This window comes from Megascapheus bottae, chromosome X, assembly GCF_031878675.1.
Source record: "Megascapheus bottae isolate mThoBot1 chromosome X, mThoBot2.hap1, whole genome shotgun sequence".
Classification (NCBI taxonomy): Eukaryota; Metazoa; Chordata; class Mammalia; order Rodentia; family Geomyidae; genus Megascapheus; species Megascapheus bottae.
Genome location: NC_143547.1, coordinates 64,671,473 through 64,689,281, shown reverse-complemented (window position 1 = coordinate 64,689,281; position 17,809 = coordinate 64,671,473). Strand labels below are relative to the sequence as shown.

Genomic DNA, 17,809 nt, shown 5'->3' with positions numbered 1-17,809 from the left:
CAGAAACATTGTTAGGTTCACAGAGATTTGCCTTTGCAAATGGGTGCTAAGTAAACTACACTGTTGTAGCCAAAGAAAAGGTTTGTGCAATTGTTAAATGTGTGGAGTATATGTAATCCTGGCAAACCCTTGGTAAAATATGCTAAGCTTTTTAGGGTCCCTAGCTAGTATAGATATAACGCCCCTGAGACAGCTTGAAGAAGTTACAGAAGATGGATCTTCGCTATCAACCCCATTAAAATGGAGGGACCAGAGTCATTTTTGGAAATTGAGATAGGATAAATTAGAGATATGTGAGACAGTAGTAACAGAGGTGCAAGAGTAGAGATTGCACTTGTAAAGAATGATTACAGGTTCAAGTCTTCTATGCCTGCCTAGAAAATCCTAGCCTCATTAAATCAAGCTCCAGATAAATGAGCTTCCCCTGAGAAGAATGTCAGCCAGGGACAGGTACGAGGGGATGCTGCTCTGACCAACCTAAGATAGGGCCTTCAGCTTGATCTGAAGTTCCACATGATGGGTAAGGCAGAGTGAGCGATCCACCCAACCTAAGACAGGCGGATTTGCTTCTTTTAAAATAAAGATGGGGGAGATGTTGGGAGCCGAGTGCAAGATCAGGCTGGCCCATGAATCTGCATAACTGAGTAAGATAACCACATGAAGAAATGAGCTGTCATGTATGAATGCCATGCCTAACTTTGATTTATATAGTTGGTGTTGTGAATCACTTTCTGCTGAGACTTGATTACCATTGTGTACAAATGTGTTATTGCTTTATCACTCTCTGCTGAGACCTACAGTGAGAGTAAACATGTGCATCTCCCCTGCCCTCCCCACTTTTGTGCAGATATGCTCCTGCACCCTATTTTAGCTGAATTTACTTCCCTCAATAAACGAGTTCCTGCCTTAACAGGTCTCTCTGACACTTTTGATTGTCCTCGGGCGAGGGAGGGCTGGGTGCGGGTGGTCAGTCGGCCCTCTCCTTTCTCGGCTCATCCTGGTCAGGGCTTGTTCTCCCTATCCCTCCTGCGGGTCGGGACTAAAAACCCAGACAGTTAATTGCAGATAAAATCTCATGGATTTTCTAGCCTGAGTTGACTTTTAACTATGATTCTCAACTCTCTAACTCCTGAGTAGCTAGGATTACAGGTGTAAGCAACTGGGACCTAGCTAGAATTATTTTAAATGACATACATATAAAAGAGAATGAACAGGAGAGGCAAGAGCAAAAGAAATGGGAGATACAAGTGAATATGATTGTATTACACTACATATGATTGAAACTAGAATAATGAAATATTTGTAAATTGGTTTTAAAAGTAGTTAAGTGGATAAGAAGGTAACAGTAAGCTTATCTACAATCAAAGTATAATGCATTTATATGTGGTATAACAATGAGAGTTTTATACAATTAATATACACCATGAAATGAATTCAGTGGTTTGCCTAATGCAATGCTTCAAGTGATCCATGGACTCTAAGCAATGCCAGAAATTTTTTTCATGTATTTTTTATATTATTTTATTTATTTATTTTTTTATATTGACACATTATTTATTTTCTGGCTCAGTAACCTATTATTTTTCCCAGCTCCATTTACAGAGTATCTGTGGTTCCTTGACAATTGATGATAGGATTGATAAAACTCATTTTGTTAGCCAGGCATGGTGGTTCAGGCCTGTAACCCTAGCTACTCAAGAGGTTGAGATCTGAGGACCGCAGATCAAAGCCAGCCCAGGCACTAAAGTCCATGAGACTCTTATCTCCAACGAACCATCAGAAAACCGGAAGTGGTGCTGTAGCTCCAGGGGTATGGCTTTGGACTTGAGCTGAAGAGCTCAAGGACAATGCCAGGCCCAGAGTTCAAGCCCCATGACTGACAAAAAACAAATTCATTTTGTTGGGGAGTGGGCACAATAGTTTAGCATTGATTCTGAGTCAGGAGAGCAGGTGGCACATTGTGGAGTAGTTAAAGTAGGAGTTTGGAAGTTAGGCTCTCACTTCGTTGTAAATTCTTAACTCCACCACGGGTTTATCTGTACCTTCTCTGTACCTCCATGGCTGTGACTCCTCCTTACTTCTCACCATCTTAACATTATGCATTGCTTTTCCTCGTATGAGCCTCCCAGAATGCCAGGTATCAAGAAAAGAATCATTATGGTCAGCCAGGTTCCATGGAGGCTGGGCTGTGAATCCTTCAGGTTATAGCTTTAAAATGATGAGTGATTGACTTTCTGGTTTCTATTAGCTTTCAGGGGTCTTGAAGACACAACACAGCCACACAACCCTAGGAGACTGCCACTTTTACCAGGTGAAAAGAGCAAACGTCTTTGAATTCCCTACTGCGTGATCTGGTACCCAGCACACGTGTGCCTGTTCACACTTCTGCTGAATTGGTAAGCAAAGGCATGGGGGCTACATTCAAAGACTCAATGTCCCTGGGGGGTGGGTGAGGGGAGGTGGTCACAGTCCGGTATGAAGTCATTGAAGTGGGGCTGTCTGTTAGGCCCTCGTTGGACTCCACTTGGCTGGATGTTGTCTGGTTCCCCACTCTGGCTCACTCATTTTCACCATCTCAGTGCCTTCTGTGACGACTCCTTTTCCATCTCCTTCTCCTTCTTTCCTGATGTGTGTTTTCTTTGGAGGCCTTGGAGAATTAAGAGTCCAGGCTGCTCTGGAAGTGGAGAATCTGTATTTTTTATTTTAATTAATAGAAGGGTTACATTATATTCACCACATAGATGGTACATTATTTCACAAACATTGATACGCTTTCTCATATCATGGTCCCCATTTGCCTGCCCCCACCCTGTCCCTTATCTTTTCTTTCCTTCCCTGTCCTATTTTAAACAACCAAATAAAAATATATCACTCAGTATATGGATCCTGGAGATCCTTTCATTTAGCGTCACACTATATAGCCTTATGTATTTGGTTTTGCTCTATTGTAAATCTCTGCTAAAAAAGCCCAAGGTTCCTATTGGTTATGAAAAATGAGGCAAACCATTGAGCCTATGTTTCTTTGAGTCTGGCTTACTTCACTTAATATGATTTTTTCAAGTCATTCCATTTCCTTAGAAATAGGGCAATGTTCTTTCCGAGAGAAGTATAGAATTGCATTGTGTATAAATACCACATCTTGTTGATCCACTCGTCAACTGAGGGACATCTGGGTTGGGTCCCTATCTATGCTATAGTAAATAGTGCTGCAATGAACATCGTTGTGCTAGTGGATTTAGTATGTCCTTGTTTCTGGACAATTGGGTAAATGCCAAGTAGTGGAATTGCTGGGTCATAGGGGAGCTCTATGTTTAGACTTTTCAGGAACTGCCATACTGCTTTCCATAGTGATTAAATGAGTTTGCACTCCCATCAACAGTGTAGAAGTGATCCCTCCTAGCCACATCCCCACTAGCATCTGTTGTTATTAGTTTTCTTGATCCTGATCATTCTAACTGGAGTGAGGTGGCTTCTCAAATTTGTTTTGATTTCCATTTTTTTATGGCTAGAGATAATGAGAATTTCTTCATGTGTCTATAGGCCATTTTTGTTTCTTCTTCAGAGAAGACTCTCTTTAAGTCTTTGGCCCATTTTTTAATGGGGTGGTTGTTTCTTTGGAGATTAGTTTTGGAGTGATTCAATCTTTTGAGCTGTTGATATATTTTAGATACAAGGCCTTTGTCTGTTGTATGGTTAATGAAGACTTTCTCCCACTCTGTAGGTTTTCTGGTTAGTTTGCTAGCTGTGTCCTTTGCCATAAAGAAGCTGTGTAGTTAATGGAATCCCACTTACCCAAACTTTCTTCGATTTGTTGTGTTTCTGAGTCCTTATTAGAAAGTTTTGACCTGTGCCAGGGAGACCTAGTGTATCTCCTATTCATTCTCGTGAAGTTTTCACTGTATCTGCTTTTACCTCCAGGTCTTTGATACCTTTGGGGTTAATCCTAATGAAAGGTGATGTAGAAAGATCCAACTTTAGTTTTCTGCTGGTGCTTAACTAGTTCTGCCGGCACCATTTGTTGAAGAGACTGTCTTTCTTCCATTCTATTTTTTTGGCTCCCTTATCAAAGATTAGTTGACCATAGGTCTATTGGTTAGTATCTGGGTTCTCAGTTCTATTTCATTGGTCCTCAAGCCTGTTCTTGTTCCAGTACCAAGCTGTTTTGGTTACTATAGCTCTGTAATTGAGTCAAAAGTTTGGTATTGAAATTCCTCGTCTGCTGATATTTCTGCTGAAAATGTTTTAGCTATACGAGGGTGTTTTAATATTCCATATGAAATTTTAGATTACCTATTCTATTTCTTTAAAGAATGACCTTGGGATATTGATGGGTATTGCATTGAATTTGTAGATAGCCCTTAGCAAGATTGCCATTTTCATGATGTTAATTCTTCCAATCCAGGATCATGGGAGGTTTTTCCATTTCCTCAGTTCTGCTTTAATTTCCTTTTCTTTGTTGGCATACAGGAAGTCCGTAGATTTTTGAGGATTTAATTTATACCTTGGTACAATGCCAAAGTTTGGAATCATCTTAAGCCACTTGGGAGTGGAGTCTATAGCATTCGATAAATACACAAACTTGTCATCTAGAAAGAGGGCAAGTTTCACTTCCTCTTTCCCTATTTAGATCGCCTTTATGCTTGCTTCTTGCCTTATTGCTCTGGCTAGGAATTCTAATTAATACTATGTTTAAGAAGATTGGATTGAATCAATGCCAGCAAATTTTATGCCTCATCATGTGAATCTTTCTGCATTCTGTGTTGACTTAATTCTCCTACCTCAATTATATGAAATTGGCTGCCCATATTTCAGGAGGTTCTTCTAATATTCAAAAATATCAAAAATGGGAGTGTGTATTCTTTCTAAAAATGCTCCTATAGGAGAGATGTTACCGAAACAAGAGGAACCCAGCCAATCTCTCTCCTACAAAAAAATGGGAGTTGTGGCGTCCCAGGAGCCAACTATCCTAAGAAATAAACAACTTCAAATTTATGAAGCAATAGAGAACTACATGAATGGTAAAAGAAAAAAAGATAAAGCTATAACCAGTGTGATCTCAAAGAATTAGAAACTTGAGGACCGCTCCCACACCCCTAGCTGTAAAGCTTTAGAACTACAAAAGTGGCTCCAGCAGGCTTGGTTGGGAGCCGCGAACAAGAACCCCAGAATTCTAGCAAGCTGCAGAATCCAGATGCAGGAATTTCAAATAGCCTGGGCTCAAGACCGCACAGACAGAGGCTGAGACAGAGGGGAGGTGAAGAACTTTTAATATCACAGAGCATCTCACAGCCACACCCCCAATGAGTAAGTAGCCAATCAGGATATCCCCACCCCCTCGGGAGAGCAGTGCTGGTGGTGAGCTATAGAACTTAACCAAGTCCCCTCTCACTCACACCCAAGAAGGATCAGCAAATATTGGGGGGTGACAAGGAACCCAGAGTCCTGCCTCTACCCCTTATAACCCCCTCCCACAGGCCAATGAGACTTGAGGCCCTAATATCCAGCACCTTAGCAGCGTGCCTAGTGGTCTGCATGCTCACTTTCACCTGCTCAACAACCCCTTCCCCCATGTCACTATGACTGGAGACTAATAGGCATTAAGACCAAGTGTCCCAACAGCGGTTGGAGTTGTGTGTGTATAGCCTGTGTGAGCCAAAAACCAGTGGGGAGGTCTGCTGCTGGGAGCATTTGGCAAGCCAGAACCAGGGGGACTAACCAACTGAGACACAGAAAGACACACCAATAACAGCCCTGTGCCCTCAGTGGAAATCACGGGTGTGCTCTCCTCTACTATGGAATAACAAAAAAAGCAGGATAGCCACCCCAATCCACCACGGGGGAACTGGAGGGCATACTAGCAAGAGCTGAGCTGTCGCTCTGAGAAACACACAGGTGCTCCACTCTACTGTGGAAATCTCCAAAGCACACACCTGGGCGCGGCCTATAAGAACAGGGCAGGCAAACTAGTACCAGTTGAGCTAGCTAGCTGAGATATATGTGTGCAACTGTGACCAACCTTTGGGAACTTGTGGACACAACAGCAAAAGCTACATGCTCAGACCCAGAATCGGGAGCACACTCCACCACACAACAGCGGAGCTAACTAAGATGCACATGTGGGCACAGCAACAAACTGTGTGCCTTCACTGGAGACCAGTGGGCCTATCAGTAACAGCTGCTCACTCCTATTGGAAATTGAGAACACGACCACTTAAGGACAGAAAAACCAAAAGATAACACCTACACCTGGGCCCTACTGGTGGTCAGCAGGTGTACAAGATAACCACAGCTGTGCTACCCAGCTGAGATCAGAGCACATACACAAATGCAAGTGCCAGTCACCATTGGGAGCAGGCAGGCATGCCAACAACAACTACCCAACCATACCGGGAATCAGCCATGTGCTCCTCTGCAATAGAACAAAAGAATGAAAGATACACATCAACAGCTGGTCCCTGCTGCTGAGAACCTGGTAGACAAGCCCCAACAGCTGCTCTATTCTAGCTGAATCCCAAATATACACACTGATAACTGTGAATCACTGCTGGAGACCAGTAGACATGTCAGCAAAGGCAGTGTGCCTCTGCTGAAAAATAGCTGTACATTCCTCCTGGACTCGCCTACCTGAAGTCAGCAACAGAAATAATTGGTTATTCATTATTGGGATGAAAAGCACACATATACACAGCTATATGAGACAGAACAACCAAGTAAAGACCACCACATATTGGCCACAGAGCAAAATAATTTCAGTAACCAGAAACTCCTGAAGTCCCAATGTGGAAATCACAGACACAAATCGCAAAATTTATAAATAATCATGGTCGATACAAATCCTAAAAGGAAACAAATGTGAAGAGATGAAAGAGAATACACCATCCAAACAGATGACACCTGAAGTGACGGGACACAAGACACCATTCAAAGAGATGATACTAAAACTGACCTAAATAAATAAATAAATAAATAAATAAATAAATAAATAAATAAAAAGAGAACTCCAAAACCAATTCCAGGAATATGAACAGGAAATTGTCAAGAAATTTCTTGATTTTAAAAGAAGTGGAGACAAAAACAGGCAATGTTTATGCTTCTTTAGATGGAAAGATGAAGACCCTCAAAGCAGACATGATGGGCTCATTCTCCACAATGCAAACCAAAATAGAAACTGTAGGCAATAGAATAACTGAGATGGAAAATAGATTATTGGAAAGGGAAGCTAAAACACAAGAGCTGTTAAAGAGTCATCAATCTGGAAAAATCAGTCAGAATTCACCAAACTGAAGTCCAAGAATGGGCAGACACAGTCAAGAAATTTAACATTCATGTACTAGGAATTGATGAAGGGAAGGAATTTCAAACAAAGGGAATGTGACACTTACTAATCAAGATTACCACAAAGAACTTCCCCAGGCCCAAAACGAAAAATCTCACCCACCTTACAGGAGCCTATAGAACACCTAATAAACAAGACCCCAGAAGGAACCCTTCCAGACAATCATAGTAAAAACATTAGACCTGAATAGTAAGGAGATGATCCTTAGTGGTGCAAAAACAAAGAAAGAACTATACTACAAATTGCAACACTGCAAACCTCTCCATACAAACCCTCAATGCAAGAAGAGCTTAGAAAAATATCATCCAAGCCCTGAAAATCAACAAGTGCCAACCTAGATTCATATAGCCAATGAAATTAGTATTTACATTTGAAGGAAAAGAAAAAAATTTCATACCAAAGAGAAATTTTATGAATTTATGCACACTAAACCAGCATTGCAAAAATAGTAATAATCAAGAACACAGAGCAGAAGAGCAGGAAATCCCATCAAGAACTTATCACCTATAGATCAGAAAGCACAAAGGAGGGGTAAGAGAAACACAGAAGAAAAAAAATAATGACACAGAATGCTAACCACTTCTCCATAATTACCCTACATGTGAACTGGTTGAACAACCCAATCAAAAGACATAGAACAGCTAATTGGCTTAGAAAACAAGACCCATCACTTTCTGTCTCCAAGAGACCCACCTCACTGCCAAAGTCAGAAACAAACTCCAAGTGAAGAGATGGAAAAACAGGAGTAGCAATCTTAATCTCTGACTAAATTAACTTCTTGGTAAAATCAGCACATAAAGATAAAGAGGGCCAATACATATTAGTAAAGGGGTCAGTTCACAACTAGAATATTACAGTTATTTACTCCCCCAACATGGGAACACCTAAGTATGTCATGCGAGCTCTCTTAGAGTTACAGGACAAGATCAGTCAAGCAAAAGATAAGCAAAAAATCCTCTGAATTAAATGATACCATATCCCAGCTGGGCTTAACAGAGTTTTTTATGCAATGGCAAAACACTATACATTTTTCTCAGCAGCCAATGTTACATACTTCCAAACAGATCGTATAATAGTTTATTCAAAGAACCAAAGCACATACAAGGGGACTGATATAACCCCATGCATTCTATCTGATTACAGTGGAATCAGACTAGTTCTAAAAAACATAGTAAAGGGTGAAAACCACTTAAACTCACAGAAGTTGAAAAACACACCTCTGAATAGCTTCTGGGATACTGAACAAATCAAAGAAGAAATTGAAAAGTTTTTACAATGCAATGACAATCAACATATATCACAAAAGAACTTAGGGAACACAGTAAAAGCAGTCCTAAAGGGCAAATTTATGGCACTAGGAGCCCATATTAAAAAGACTTGAAATTCTTGTAAACAACCTAAAGAAGCGAATAAAGCACCAAGAGGAGCAAGAAAAATTTAAGTCTAAAAAAACTAGAAGGGTATCAATGTATGTGAATTAATGCACCTTCTATCTGGCAAATATCATGTAACCCTTTTATTAATTACAATAAAAAATATAAAAAAACTAGAAGGACAGAAAGAGCAAAAATAAAATCAGAAATACCTGAGATTGAAATAAGATCTATGATACATAAAATTAATAAGTCAAAACCTGGTTCTTTGAAAGAGTCAACAAAATCAACATACCACTGGCAAGATTTATCAAAAAAAGGAGAGGGAGACTCAAATAAACATGATTAGAGATCTCACAGGAACAATCACAAATGACATTCAAAAAATTCAGACCATTATGAATAACGACAGCCAGCACTTATATTCATTCAAAGAACCAGGAAAATTTAGTAGTGATTGATGATTTTTAAATAAACATAGGCTGCCCACAATGAACCAAGAAGAGATACGTCAACGGAACATACCGATTTCATACAATGAGATAGCTGAAGCAATCAGAGCATGCCAATCAAAATGAGCCCACATCCAGACGGTTTCACTGCAGAACTCTACAAAACTTTTAAAGATGAGTTAATATGTATACTCTTAAAACTCTTCTGAGAAATAGAAGTAGAGGGAGCCATATCAAACTCATTATATGAAGCCAACATCACACTCAGTCCCAAAACCAGGCCAAGAGCCAACCAAAAAAAAAGCATTACAGATCAATACTTCTGATGAACACAGAGGCAAAGTTCTTCAATAAAATACTAGCCAACAGAATCCAGAAACAAATTTAAAAATTGTACACTATGACCAAGTAGCCTCCATCCCACAGATGCAAGGCTTGTGTAACATTCATAAATCAATTAATGTAATACATCGTATTAATGGAATTAAGAATCATATGATAATTTCTCAGAACTCCAGAAGTTATTTGACAAAATAGAGCATCCATTCATGTTGAAAGCACGAGAGAAAATAGGAATAGGAGGTACGTTCGTTAAAATAATTAAAGCCATATATGACACACCTACAGCCAGTATTATACTAAATGAAGAAAGACTAAAATCATTTACCTTAAAACCAGGAACAAGACAGGGATGCCCACCCTTTTCACTTCTGTTCAATATAGGGCTGAAACACCTAGCCAGAACAATAAGGCAAGAGAAGGACATAAAAAGGATCCATAGAGAGAAAAAAGAAACCAAAATATCCCTATTCACAGATGACATGATCCTATACCTGAATGACCCAATAAACTCAACTCCCAAATGCCTAGAACCATTAAACCACTTTAGCAATGTGGCAGAATACAAAATCAATCTTCAAAAGCCAATAGTCTTTCTTTAAGCCAATATGCAAACAGAAGGAGAAATCAAGAAAATTATCCCGTTTGCAATATCCCCCAAAAGAATAAAATATTTTGGAATTATCCTAACCAAGAATGTAAATGAAATATTTATGAAAACTATAAAAGCCTAGAGAGAGAAATCAAAGAGGAAACCAAGACATGGAAAGACAATGCATGCTCATGGATAGGGAGGACCAACTTAGTGAAAATGGCCATACTGCCAAAATTGATAAACAATTTCAAAGCACTCCCCATCAAGTTCCCAAGGACATTATTTAATGAAACAGAAGCTGTAATCCAAAGGTTCATATGGAACAACAAAGGACCAAGAATAGTCAAAACAATTCTAGGCAAAAAGAGCAATGCAGGTGATATTACAATACCAGACTTCAAATGCTAGAGCCATAATAACAAAAACAGCTTGGTTTTGAGACAAAAATAGGCCAGAAGATCAAAGGAACAGAATATAAGATCCAGAAATAAAACAACATACCTATAGTCAACTTATATTTGCCAAAGTTGCTTCAATTATTGGTAATGGGAAAATTGGAAAGCCACAAGCAGAAAACTGAACATTTATCCCAGCCTGTCACCATGCACAAGCATTAATCTAAAGTGGATCAAAGACCTCAATATCAGACCTGAAACACTGAAACTTCTACATGACAGAGTAGGAGAGACACTGGAATTCATAGGTACAGGCAAAAACTTTCTGAACAGATTCCCAGCATCAGAACAGATTGGAGAGGGACTCGAAAAATACGACTACTTAACAATATAAAGGTCTACACAGACAAAGACTTATTTACTAAAGTAGAAAGACCTTCCCTTCTAGCCATCTACCCTGAGCATCATAAACCAAGAAACCTGCACAGCCATGCTCATCACTACACTATTCACAATAGCCAAGCCATGTAAACAACCCGGATGCAACACTATGAATATAGCGGATATAAAATGGCTATAAAAATGTGATACATAGTAAACTCATTCAATCACTGTGGATAGCAGTATGGAGGTTCCTCAAAAGACTAAACCTAGAGCTCCCCTATGACCCAGGAATTCCACTACTCAGCATTTACCTACTCAACCAGAAACAAGGACATACTAAATCTACTAGCACAATGATGTTCATTGCAGCACTATTTACCATAGCAAAGATATGGAACCAACCCAGATGTCCCTCACTTGATGATTGGATCAAGATGTGGTATTTGTACACAATGGAATTTTATGCTGAGGTCAGAAAGAATGACATTGCCCCATTTGTGAGGAAAAACCTAGATACACAAGGCCATATAGTGTGACGCTAAATGAAAGGACCTCCAGGATATAGAAACAAAAGCCATATAATGAGTGATTGTTGTCCTTAATTTATTTTGTTATCTCTCAACTGTTTTGCTGTCTCTTGGTTATCTCATATTGTTACAGTATTTTACCTTGCTATCTCATATATTGTGTATATGTTTATCTGGTTATTTGAAATAGCATAGGGAAGGGGGGAAGACAAGATTAGAGGCAGGGGTCCGGGGAGGGAAATGGGGACCAAACATGAGAAAGGATATCAATGTTTGTGAAGTAATGCACCTTCTATATGTTAAATATAATGTAACCCCTATATTAATTGCAATAAAATTATATGAAAAAATTTGATACGTATATGCAACAGAATTCTACATAGCCAATATACAGGATAAAATAATGACATTCACTGGGAAGTGGATGAAACTAGAGGAAATCATTTTGAGTGAGATAAATCAAGATCAAAGGAACAAAAGGTCTGCTTCATATGTGGTTATTAGATCCAAAGTGTACAAGAGTGATGACTCAGTATTCAGGTATTCAAGGTTATAGCTATGATCTTGGAATATAAATATAATGACATAGACATAAAAATCTATGATGGGATATATATTCTGTAGACATAATATAATATAGATCAATATGTATCTGTGATATACAAATTCTCAGCTTAATTTTAATTTTGCTCTCAAATTTATTTATACATGATTATATATAGAGATCCCACTCAAATACTTTTTGGTAAACTTGACTTTTGAAAAATGATGTAAATATCAATGCTAATAAAATCTTTTTAAAAATGCTCATATAAATTAAATGCTCTGAACCACAGTTCAAATTGGATTATATGAACAACTTGAATTTCATAATGGTGGCCAGAGACATAGATTGTTCTAAATGATTCATAAAGCTTGTATATTCCTATCTGAGAACTGGGATGCGACTACCAAAAACAAACCTGCAGAAAAAAAGGGATATTTTTCTGTACTTTGGTCAAAGGGCACAGGGTGTATTATGTAATGTAATGTGCACTCTACATCATTGAATATACATAACTTTCAAAGATGTTCAAATTTAAAACTATTCAATTCTCTTTTCAAAATGAATGAAAGATAAAGACTCATCTTTCCACTAAAATATTGTATCTAGCTTCTTTTTCTTTTTTTATTTAAATAATTAACATTGATTTTTACATCATATTTCAAATGATGTTTTTAACAAACAAGTATTCAAGAAGGGAATCTCTATATACAATCACTGGTACTTAGATTTTAGAACATAATTAAAATTACGTTGAGGGTTTGTATGTCACAGATACTTACTAATCTATGTAATAAAACATCATGTATATAGAGTCATAAATTTTACATCTGTGTAGTTGTATCTAGCTTTTTTAAAACACCCATCATGACCGCCCTCAAATAGTTAATATACAACCTGCTACATTCACCAAACTAGTCAAGTACTAGATAGATGATTGTGCTTTTGCTTAGTAATATTGTACTCACTTTACCTATAACAATCATTCTTCATATGCTTCTTGAAATCTTATCCTTCATAAAATACTTATCCTTGAAAATTTGATTACTCCTCTTTGTGCTCCTTCATGATCATATTCCTAGTTAAACAAAAGAATTATTCCTTGCATGAGGAATTTGTATGTGGGTCTACTTGCATAACGAAAGTATTTTCATAGTTTCAAGATAACCATAAAGATAAATGTATTAGGAATTTGTACTTGAGGTTGAATCCTAGAGAAACTACTAACCAGATTTTATAAAAACCCAAGAGGTTACCCTAGTGGTAGAGTGCTTGTTTAGCATGCATGAAGACCTGGGATTCGATACCACATACATAGAAAAAAGCCAGAGATGCTGCTGTGGCTCAAGTGGTAGAGCCCTAGCCTTGAGAAAGTCCAAGGACAGTGCCCTGTCCCTGAGTTTAATGTCCAGGACTGGCAACACACACACACACACACACACACACACACACACACACACACACACACACTATAAACCTAAGAATGACTCAGCACAGAGAGATTTGCCCTTTCTTAATGTGGACCAGGTTGAAGAAATGATAATTTCTTGTCATGTATTATAATAATCAAAGGGCCTTCTAGCTAAATAGATTAATGTACCTGCTATATTCTCTCTCCTCATCTAGTTAAACTTGAGCAATATAAATGTTCATATATATATATTCTGTAGTTCTCCTTTCTCCATATTTGAAATATAATATTCTTGTGGGCAGAAGACATATCTTCTTCAATGTGACCTCTTAGTATGTAGTCACCAAAGTGCATATTGGTATAGAATTACAGGTGCTTATTTAATGTGAACTTGGATTGAATTTCATAATATTTAAGTGTCTTATTATTTTTTCCATGTATTTTTATTTCTTTTAGTGATTAACAAATTTAATACAATCTGTTGATGGAGGCTGCTTTGCTTCCAGCTGGAGCGCTGGTAGAGATGCAATCCCCCGCTCCCTTGCCTCTGGATGTGGTAGCTGGTGCTTTAGTTGTCCCTCCTGCTCACTCAGCTCATGAATGTCCGGAGCAAAAAGGAGTTTCAAGGTGTAAAGCATTGAAGGAAACAGATATACTCAAAACTTCAGAGTCAGAGTCTAACTGCTATAATCAAATGTCCCACATGATGTGAATATATGTATTTAACAGTACAGGTGATAATTACCAGTCTAGACCTGCTCAGTACTGAATATATCACAGGCCGTCACAATTTCCAGTACACAAGTACCATTGTATCTTTTAACAAATATGTGATTCATAGTTTGGGCTCCAGAACTACCTAACGAATTAATTACAGTCATCAGTCCATATGGTGAGACTAAGTGTTTCTCAGTAAAGCCTTTCAGGAAGATATTAATTTATACAATAAGCATGAATCAAAATGTAGATTTCACTCTTGTGTTTGTGGAAGGCATTTTCCTTTTCTGTTATTCAGAGACCCTGAATCAGGACCATGCTAGGTGTTATAATGACATTAGTCTTTGTCCTGCTGTTGATGAGACAATATATTCCTAAGTGTAGCACCTTTGTGACTCATTTGCTTGCTTTTGTTTATTTTGTATGCCACTTGTTGGAAGATATGAAGTGGCTGTGATATCAACACAGAATATATGTATATGTATATATATATATATATTCGGTTATGTTTTGGTAGTTGGAGTTTCCACCTACAAACATGAACCACTTATTGATGACAACAGCACAAATCTACTGATATGGACAATAGAGGTCTTCTCTCTTCTCAGCTATGCTGGGGTGGTCATGCCTCAATCCACTTACACATTTATAATCCTCCTCCACTCATTTCAGTGGCTGTGCATTCATTTATATGCGATGGAAAACGAAGTGGTGGTTTACATCAGAATGGCTGGTATTTTTTAAGTATTTCTCTGATGAAGAGTGTAGTGAAAAGCTATGGCCAAAACAAACAGAGCTCTGGAGGAGCTTCAACATTCCTGCTGCTGTAATGACTTTCCTTCCTAGCTAGCTATCTCCCCGCTAGAGGCTCCTAAAGAAATGTGCAGACTGTTCTTGGAGCGAGCCACTTAGCACCTGAGGAAATGAAGCTGACTGTGGCCTTGGAGGCCCCATTTTGGAAGAGCAGCTCTTTAGTCTACATACTGACAGTCTACCTGAAAACTGACTTCACCTTGGTCAAGGAAGAGGGTAAATGGCAAGGACCTTATTACAGTTCTGATAATCAATGGAATAAGCAAGCACTATGGAAAAAAAACTGGCAAGAAAAACTGTCCTGTATTAAAGAGAACTTAATATTTCTGGCAAATTCTACTAGTTGCTCTGTAGGTAGGTGTTCAGTTATTGCCATATTCCTTGACTATAGACATTCATTAGGAACGAAGGAAAGTTCTTCAAGGAACAAGTAAGCATGAACAGATTCCCAGGTACCTTCTCCATACCAAAGTACTAAATCCTTTCTTAATCCTCTCTCCATGTTCAAAGACTGCTTTGTTTTCTACATTTCATCATTGTCAGTGCTGGGAGAGATCTGAGTTATGCTGGACTAATGTTTGTTAAAAAGTAGAGAATATGGATAGCAATAAATTCATAACTTAAACTAAGAGTGATACAAAATTAAGTGTGCTGCAGATCTTTCCAGCATTTAACAATGTTAATTTATTCTGAGTCTGTATTTGGTACTTTTTTAATTTATTTTTTATTGTAATTAATAAAGGGTTACATGATATTTGCCAGATAGAAGGTGCATTACTTCATATATATCGATACCCTTTCATATGTCTTGGTCCCCATTACCCTCCCCTCCCCCCCCCCGTCTTGGGTTTCCCCCCTTCCCTATCCAATTTCAAATAATCAAATACAAATAAATCCAATATATCAGATAACAAAGTGAGATACTGTAACAATATGAGATAAACAAGGGACTGCAAAAGAGATGAGAGATAACTAACATAGTACATTAAGGACAACAATCATTCATTGTATGGCTTTTGTTTCAATATCCTGGGGGTCTTTTCAATTAGCTTCATACAATATGGCCTTATGTATCAAGGTTTTGCTCTGTTGCAGATCTCTGCTAGTAGAGCCCAAGGTTTCTACTGATTATGACAAATGAGGGAAACCATTGAGCCTAATTTCCTTTGAGTCTGGCTTACTTCACTTAATATGATTTTTTCTAAGACTTTCCATTTCCTAACAAATGGGGCAATGTCGTTTTTTTCTGACAGCAGCATAGAATTCCATTGTGTACAAATAGCACAACTTGTTGATCCACTCAACAACTGAGGGACATCTAGGTTGGTTCCATATTTTTGCTATGGTGGATAATGCTGCAATGAACATTGTTGTGGTAGTGGATTTAGTATGCCCTAGTTTCTGGATGGTTGGGTGAATGCCAAGTAGTGGAATTGCTGGGTCATAGGGAGCTCTATGTTTAGCCTTTTGAGGCAATGCCATATTGCTTTCCATAGTGGTTGAACGAGTTTGCACTCCCACCAACAGTGTAGTAGGGATCCCTCCTGGCCACATCCCCTCCAGCATCTGTTGTTGTTAGTTTTCCTGATCCTGGCCATTCTAACTGGAGTGAGGTGGAATCTTAGAGTTGTTTTGATTTGCATTTCTTTTATGACCATAGATGTTGAGCATTTGTTCATGTGTCTATAGGCCATTTTTATTTCTTTTTCAGAGAAACTCTCTTGAAGTCTTTGGCCCATTTTTTAATGGGGTGGTTGTTACTTTGGGGATTAGTTTTGGAGTGATTCAATTTTTTGAGTTGTTGATATATTTTAGATATGAGGCCTTTGTCCGTTGTTTGGTGGGTGAAGATCTTCTCCCACTCTGTAGGCTTCCTAATTAATTTACTAGCTATATCCTTTGCCATACAAAAGCTCTGCAGTTTAATGCAGTCCCACTTATCCAGCCTTTCTCTTATTTGCTGTGATTCTTGGTCCTTATTAAGAAAGTTTCGACCTGTGCCAAGGAGGCCTAGTGTATCTCCTGTTCCTTCTTGTAAAGTTTTCAGTGTGTCAGCTTTTACCTCTAGGTCTTTGATCAATTTGGAGTTAATTCTAGTGCAGGGTGACATAGAAGGATCCAACTTTAGTTTTCTGCAGGTGCTTAACCAATTCTGCCAGCAAAACTTGTTGAAGAGGTTGTCTTTCTTTCAGTCTATTTTTTTGGATCCCTTGTCAAAGATTAGGTGGCTATAGGTCTGTGGTTTAATATCTGTGGCCTCAGTTTTATTCCATTGGTCTTCAGGCCTGTTCTTGTGTCAGTACCAAGCTGTTTTGATAATTATAGCTCTGTAATAAAGTCTAAAGTTTGGTATTGAAATTCCTCCGGGGCTATTCTTTCTGCTAAGAAGTGTTTTTGCTATATGTGGTCTTTTATTATTCCATATGAAATTTTGGATTGCCTCTTCTATTTCTTTAAAGAATGCCATTGGGATGTTGATGGGTGTTACGTTGAATTTGTATTTGGTACTTTTTAACTTCATTTGTCTACAGACCTTATGTGAAATGAGATGAATGATTTTTGAAATGCATGTTTGGAAATCGCCAAAGATGGCGGAATTGAGGTTTAGGAATGATAAATAAATTTCTCAGGACCTCAGAGCTATTTTAAGGAGTCACTGGCAGTACTTCTCCACTGCCATGTCTTATCACTCTTGTGAAAGTTGGAGCACAATTTCCTTTCAGTCTTGGGTGTCATGTTGTTGGCATCTTTTTTATTTCTTATATTGGCCAAGCAGTACTTTACACATTTGATATAGGAAAAAAATACGGAGTATATTTTAAAGTGTGACAAGGAGTCTTAGTGTATCTCCTATTCCTTCCTGTAAAGTTTTGAGGATATCTACTTTTACCTCAAGGACTTTGATCCATGTGGAATTAATTTT

General features: G+C 38.3%; 1 long non-coding RNA gene and 1 pseudogene across 1 annotated transcript in view; both read left to right on the top strand.

Annotated features, from left to right (window-relative positions):
- LOC150041195 (uncharacterized) overlaps positions 1 to 17,809 on the top strand; it is a 346,544-nt gene that overhangs the window by 270,675 nt on the left and 58,060 nt on the right. The gene's annotated exons all lie outside the window — the stretch shown is intronic.
- Positions 13,841 to 15,079, top strand: LOC150041197 (nuclear envelope integral membrane protein 2 pseudogene; annotated as a pseudogene).